This window comes from Peromyscus californicus, unplaced genomic scaffold (assembly GCF_007827085.1).
Source record: "Peromyscus californicus insignis strain IS unplaced genomic scaffold, ASM782708v3 Scaffold_6__1_contigs__length_162567912, whole genome shotgun sequence".
Classification (NCBI taxonomy): Eukaryota; Metazoa; Chordata; class Mammalia; order Rodentia; family Cricetidae; genus Peromyscus; species Peromyscus californicus.
This window is the reverse complement of record NW_026294584.1, coordinates 157,071,990-157,077,989: the sequence shown is the minus strand read 5'-3', so window position 1 is coordinate 157,077,989 and position 6,000 is coordinate 157,071,990.

Below are 6,000 nucleotides of genomic sequence, written 5' to 3'. Positions count from 1 at the left end.
TTAGATGTTTACATCCTTAAGATTTCTGTCCTCTTGGAGAATTGGTCCTTTTTCATCTTGTGGTCCCCCTTGACTCCCACTAACCTTGGTTTTCCTGGGGTTGAACTTATTTGAAATCAATATAGCCATTCCAGTTTCTCATCCTTTTACTCTTGAGTCTTGATGTCTAAAGTTGAGTTTCTTATAGACAAATGTAAATCACCTGGTCTTGGTGTGTGAGAATCAGCCACAGAGTGAAATAAGGCCAAAGGAAAGAAGTAGCTAGCTGGAGTACTATAGGATGGAATTTACTGGAGGACTTAGTGACAGAAGTATGGTCCTAAGTGTCAGCAAGGTCCCCATGCTTTGGGCTGGAAGTTTACACACACAGGCAGGCAGGCAGACAGACATGCATGCCAAGACAAAAGTTATCTCATCTGTGCTATACTCTACCTGCTTATCTCCAAGTCATGAGACCCGGACACATTTCTGGTGATGGAGTATGGTCATGAAGTTCTCCTACTTCTAAGGAGCTTTTTAGTCTACTTGTAGTAGGCTGGGAAACTGTAGATAGAAAATCAACTAACTTTCCTCAGGGCAATCACGGAAGTTACTGCTCATGTGGACTGGTCGGATCTGGTAAGTCCATATTTAGGTTTTTGTTTGCTAGTAGCAATGCTGCCAGAATCTTCAAATCACTTATTGTTCTTGATTTTATTTCCTTTTCAGAATTGGGTCCCCTTGGTGTTCTTCCACAAGTCTGTATTTTTAGTTCTTTAGCTGTGATCTGAGGTGTTTCTGTAGTGACATCCTATTATGGTGGTGGTAGGATGTATGGACAGGTAGGAAAGTCCATACAATCAGATAAAATGCACTCTAGATTGTAATCAGACAAAATGCACCCTAGATTTGAGGATTGAAATATTCATAAATTGGTCTTCTCTGTTACAACTTCTCTTCCCCATACCCCCTAACTTCTGCTCCCTTCTCTGGCTATAAGGCTCTAGGTCTTTGCTCAGGGCTGCTAACTATGGTTTACCAACTAAGAGAACAGAAGAAAGGTAAGAGCGCCAGAGCGGAGGGTGCCATTCTCCCAGTGGGCATGAGGCTCTGGTGAAGTCTTTCCTCCATTATGGAGGAGGCACTGGGCGCACGGGTTTTCTGTGGTTGGTTGTAGATCACTCCTGTTGGAGCCAGAGCATCGACAGTGCACTGTGAGAGCCTGGTGGGGTTCCTCCATGTAAAGTCTGCCAAGATGAGGGACAACTCATTACTTCCTGAGTGGTTCCCACATGGACTCCAGTAATTCACCAGTCACCAGTGAGTCTTCTCTATAAGTGCACAGATCCAGTGTCCTCCAGTTCAGGGAGGTGGTCACCAACTGTGACTCTGAATGCCCCACCTATGCCGACTTTACCTGAGACAAGAATTCTGTATGACTCTCAGAAAACTCCTGGCACTTTATTTAGCTAAGTTTTTCTTTTAATTTTGTTTTTGTTAAATCTTTTTCTTACTTTAAGGATTGGAGTGATTGATTACTTCTTAGCTTTCCCAGCATCAACTGAAGCCAGAAGTCCATTTGGAATTATATTTCATACTGTGGACTTCTTTCTGGGTGTTCATAATTGCAAATTTACAAGGTGTTACAATTGTAAGATAATAAAAACTTTTCTTTACACATTGCTTGATTTTTGTAAAGATGTATGTTACTTTTAATTCTGTGGTTGTCTGTGTGATTGCATGCACACGTGAGTGCAGTGTCTGTGGAGGGCAGAAGGAGGCGCTGGATTCCCTGAAGCTGGAGATAACAGGTGACTATCATCTGCCAATGTGAGTTACTGGGAAATGAACTCAGGATCTCTGGAAGAGCAGCAAGCAACCACTGAGCCATCTCTCTAGTCCTTGGGTATTTGAATGGTCAATACACATGGCCTAGAATTTAGCATTATTTTGGCATTTCTAGCTTTTCTATATAGAGGATATTAGGTAGGTAATATTGAAACAGTTTCTTGCCCTGCCTGTACCTCAGATTCCTTGTTGTTAATAGAGAGATAATTATAAAGATTAAAAGAGATAATATACATCATAGCTTAGCAGAGTAAACACACACACAAGGGTCCTAAGTCTTATTTTTTTAAGTTTTATTTTATGTGTGTTGTATGTGCATGAATGTATGATGGTGGTGGGTTTGGGTGCCCATGGAGGCCAGAAGGGAGTGTCAGTTCCTTTGGAGCTGGAGTTAACAACCATTTGTTAGTCACCTGAAGTGGGCCCTGGGAACCTCAGTCCTCTGCCAGAGCTGGGCTCTTAGCTCCTGAACCATCTCTTTAACCTGAAGTGTTCGCACCTTGTTATCACTTCTATTGACCGTGTTGCTCTCAAGATAGAGACAATCAAGTTAAAGACACTTTCTAAAATTCACTTCTTGCTTCCAGATTCCCAGTATTCGAATTCCCTGCTCTTTGCCCTGAGCCGGTGGCTCAGGTCTGGGGGCTGTTGGCCTCTGTGACTTGGCCAGGCAAGGTACCACTGTCCTTGTGTGCAGGCCACAGGTCACGAAATTAGTTCCTCCCAAGTCTAGCCTTTCCTCCCACTTGCCAGAAGCATAATGCAGCATAGTCAATTGTATGAATCAGTCCGACATGAAAGCCGCCCCTGGAGAAAGAAAGTTTTCTTTTTTGCAAAGTATCGAAATTAAAAAGAAGGGGAAAGGCTTTCAGCTGTCACTTAAGACAGAAACACTGTATCTTAGAAGACCACCTTGTTTACTTAAATGTTATTTTCACAGCATTAATCCCCTCTCAGTGTCTAGGGCTCTGCTGAGGTATTGGTGCTTAGAAGGAAGACAGGGTGAACGATTTTAAAAAGCTCTTGCATGATTTGGAGCTGCATAACCATAGGCTCATTTCTGAGATTCCACTTGCAGCAAGGGCAAGGCTAGCGTTCTGACAGTGCCTTAGGGGAGCTTTCTCCTCTGCAAACCGTGGCGCCGAATGATGATGAACTCGGATGCAGATCCTGGCCCACAGAAGGAAAGTCAACTTTAAAGGGCTTTGATTCTTAAAAAGTCTGTGTGTGGACTTCCCGTTGGCTGGTTTAATGCATTTGTATATGGAGGAGAGAATAGATCTCGTCGTTGTGTCTTAATTTCTAATGGTTTTCTTGCTTTTGATTTTTTGAGTCAGTTTCACTTTTTGTGGTGATGTTCCCCTTCTCTTAAATGTGTGATGCCTTTCACAGACATGGCACAGTCTCTGTGCTTCAATGCTGTTCTGCTCTTTGTGCAACATGCCGAGTGGCAGCAGGTGTTTGTCTAGCCCAATCTTTTCCAGTCTCATTGAAGGCGGTTGCTCTGGCGGGCTGGAGCTCACTGGATTGTGTGCTTGCGTGCACAAAGCTCTGGGCTCTAAACTCGGCACTGGACATGATAGCACATCCCTGTGATCCCAGAAGGAGGCAGGAGGATCCAAAGTTCAAGGTCATCTTAGGCTACAAAGCAAGGTCAAAGATGTTCTGGTCTACTCAGTCTCAAAAATGAAACAATGGGTAAATAAGCAATTAAGCAAACTAGCCAAGAATTAAATTCTACGACTTCATTATTTTTGTGAGTACATACTACCTCTATTTTGACAGACACTGAAGTTTTCTAAGTTGGTAGAGTTTGATACAATTGTCTTGAAAGATTACCGAGTATTTTTGTAGCTATCATCTCCTGTGATCTTTATAACAGTAAGTGAACAAGGTAAATGGATAACTTAACATAGACTTAGCTAGAGCTGGATCTGTGTGTTCTTATAGTGTTATTGGCTGTTGAAGCAGTATCCCTAGGAACAGATTTTTGAAAGTATTCTTAAAATTTAATTATAAACGTGTGCACATTCATGTGCAGGTGTGTGGAGATCATAGGAAACCTCTGGTTCTCTCCTGTACCTTCTGGGGTCCAGGGTCAAACTCAGTCTGTGGGGGCTGCATGGAAGCCCCTCTCCCTAGTGAGCCATATTTCTGCCCCTGGGGAATAATTTTATACCACAGCCTGATGCATCCTGTTAAGGTGTTTGCAGGATTTGGTTCTCATCCCTCTAGAAATTTCATTCTAAAGAGAAACAGACAAAACCTGCCCTTTGCATGCATAAGTTTAGGGGGATGTAGGGCCCAGAAAATGTGAAACTGACTGACCCTGAACTAGCAGAAAAAACCCTTACCATTTGTGGAAAGGATTTTCTGAAAAAAAAAAAAATCCTGTTTCAATGCAATCCCAAGTCAGTCATAATCACCACACACTCTTTCTTCTTTAAACACTGACTGCTCACTGACTTTTGGGGTGTTGCTTCTTTCCCTAGTTCCCATCTTGCTCCTGTAGGATTCCTGACTTCTTCCAATGAGGACAGGAATTTTTGCTAATCACTGCATCTCTGGCACCTAGAATGACCACTGACAAGCCGGTGAGGTTCCACATGTCCTGTGTGGTGTCCACCCCCACCCCACCCGTGTGGCTTGAGGGTCATGTCTCTCAGGTGGCTGCCGTGCTGGCCCTTCAGGAGCTTCCCTGCAGGACACATAACTTATCCTCAAAAGTAATGTCACAGTCACTTACTTGAAGGTCCTTCCACTATGGAGTTGAAACCGTATGGGCTCTGGACCACTTCTTAGCACTAGAAAGGCTACTATAGCTAAGCCTTCCACTCTCAACACAGGACACGTCTGTGGTCTATGAACCATCTTTATCTGGGATGCTGTTGATCACACCATGACTCTCTCAGAACCAAAATGTATTTGGCAGGCCATTCAAGGTAATATTCAAATCCAGGCCTTCTAACGTCTCCTTTTATGTTCAGGATTATCTTTAGTTCCAGTTGATTTTATTCTTTATAGAATAGAATGAGGAGTCATTCACTTAATCTCAGAAAACTAGACAGTTATTCAGTCACTTTTATCCATCCTCTCCTACTTTCTGGTCCTATTGTCAGAACTTGAGTCACTTCCTTTCCCCTGTAATCCAGATTTGCTTGGGTGTTTTATTTCTTAAATGTTGAAATGTAGATATTTACCAGAAAAGCACAGCCCCATTGACTATGTCATCTTGTGGAACGTGTCCATCTTTGGTCACAGCCTGAAAGCACTTTGATTCTGAAGCCCACAAGCCTTCTTTGAAATGACCTGTCCCTTTGTGTTTTATCCATATAGGCCCAGAGCAGGAAAAATGCCCTTCTCCGATGCTAACTGGAAGACTTGCCGTCTTTTTGAAAGCCAACTCAACACTCTTTGACCTTTTAACTGTGCATATTATTGGAGACACGTCTGGAGGCAAATTCTCCCATTTTAGACAATACTGCCCTGAAGTCTGCCCTTTGACCCGTGGCTTGTTTTCGATCTCATTATTTCTTTGGGTTGAAACTGTTACAGTGCTTTTATATATCACAATCTTGTTAAAGTGAGGAGGGCATCAGTGGCCCCAGCTATACCCAGGTAAGTGCCCAGCACTCAGAAGCTGACTGTGTTACATACATTGCAAGTTAAATCAGCTAAACATTATTGGCTGCATTGTGTAGTCAAAGGGGTAGATGGGGAGGCCAGGCGGTGGTGGCACACACCTTTAATCCCAGCACTCGGGAGGCAGAGCCAGGCGGATCTCTGTGAGTTCAAGGCCAGACTGGGCTACCAAGTGAGTTCCAGGAAAGGCGCAAAGCTACACAGAGAAACCCTGTCTCGAAAAACCAAAAAAAAAAAAAAAAAAAAAGGGGTAGATGGGGTAAGGGAAATGGCTCTTATGTGACTTTGCCTGGGGAGACTCCAGAAAATGTCTGTCTACCCTAGATAGGGCACTGAAAACAGACCAAAGGAATGATGCCACCCAAATCTGTCTTAGTGAACCAGTGTGTTACTGGTGCAACCTATGGGAGCATACACGAGTTAAAGGCAGCTGCTTCAACCAAAGCCTGCCCAGAATGAAAGCTACACCCTTGGCTCCCTGCTCCAATGGTAGTAGTTCCACGAAAGTCTCTGCTCCCCAGCAGTGCTTAC